This window comes from Sinocyclocheilus rhinocerous, unplaced genomic scaffold (genome assembly GCF_001515625.1).
Source record: "Sinocyclocheilus rhinocerous isolate Xijiao unplaced genomic scaffold, SAMN03320098_v1.1 scaffold1455, whole genome shotgun sequence".
In the NCBI taxonomy this organism is placed as follows: Eukaryota; Metazoa; Chordata; class Actinopteri; order Cypriniformes; family Cyprinidae; genus Sinocyclocheilus; species Sinocyclocheilus rhinocerous.
Genome location: NW_015627907.1, coordinates 129,783 through 131,013, shown reverse-complemented (window position 1 = coordinate 131,013; position 1,231 = coordinate 129,783).

The following is a 1,231-nucleotide window of genomic DNA, read 5'->3' as shown; positions in this document are numbered from 1 at the left end:
TTTTAATTATAAATGATGAGGATAATAACAATAATAATAATAATAATAATAATAATAATAATAATAATAATAATAATAATAATAATAATAATAATAATAATAATAATAATAATAATAATAATCTGCAAATAAACAACATGTAGTTGCATCTGCCTTGCTGTGCGCATCTTGAAATAAATAAATACAATTTTTACATTTTTAAATATATATTTTTAATAATGACATTAAAATGATTATAATAAAATGTAATATATTTTTAAGTAAAATTAATACTGTAAAATTAATGAAGTCCTAAATTAACATGGAGTCAAATCAATGAACAAATAATAATAATAATAATAATAATAATTATTATTATTATTATTATTATTGCATATCAATGCATCTTTCATAGCACATATCTAAACTGAAACATGCTTGAAATTATTGGTAGTGGCAGGTCTGTTTCAGCACAAAGTCTTAACTCATAATGTACTTTCAGAACAGCAGTTTAAACATACCAATATCTGGATCATCGAGAGCTGTAAAAAAACACATATGTAAACACATATGTCTGCATCCATTCTGCTCAAATACACAAAAAAATAACCATAAAATTAAGCATATTATTCCTGAAGATTTTCCCGAAGAGATAGTTAAATGTAATTCCTAGTTTGACCATTCAAATACAAACACACACACACACACACACACACACACATATCATTTATGTATGTATGTACAGTATATATATTGTCATATATATTGTCATTTTTGTCATATTTTGATTTAGTTAGTTATAAATTCATGGTATATAATAATTTAATATAATTGTAACATTGATATTAACAATTATTATACAAATATATGAGAACATATTTCAGAATATATCATGTTTAAAACAAACATATATATCAAAAATGAATCATGTTTGTTTTAAAGCACTGTAAAATTAATGAAGTCCAAATTAAATTAAAAATCAAATTAAATCAAATAAATGGAAGTTGTTTAAAAATAAATAAATAAATATTCTGCAAATATGGTCAACAAGTATTTACATCTGCTTTGCTGTATGCAACTTCAAATAAGAATATTTAAATTTGTATACATAAATGTTTAATAATTATATTAAAATAATTAAAATATAATACTTTTTAAAGGTACTATAAAATGAATTACTGAAGGAACATAAATAGGAACATAAAGGGAATCCAATAAATGGAAATTATTTTAATTATAAATGATGAGGATA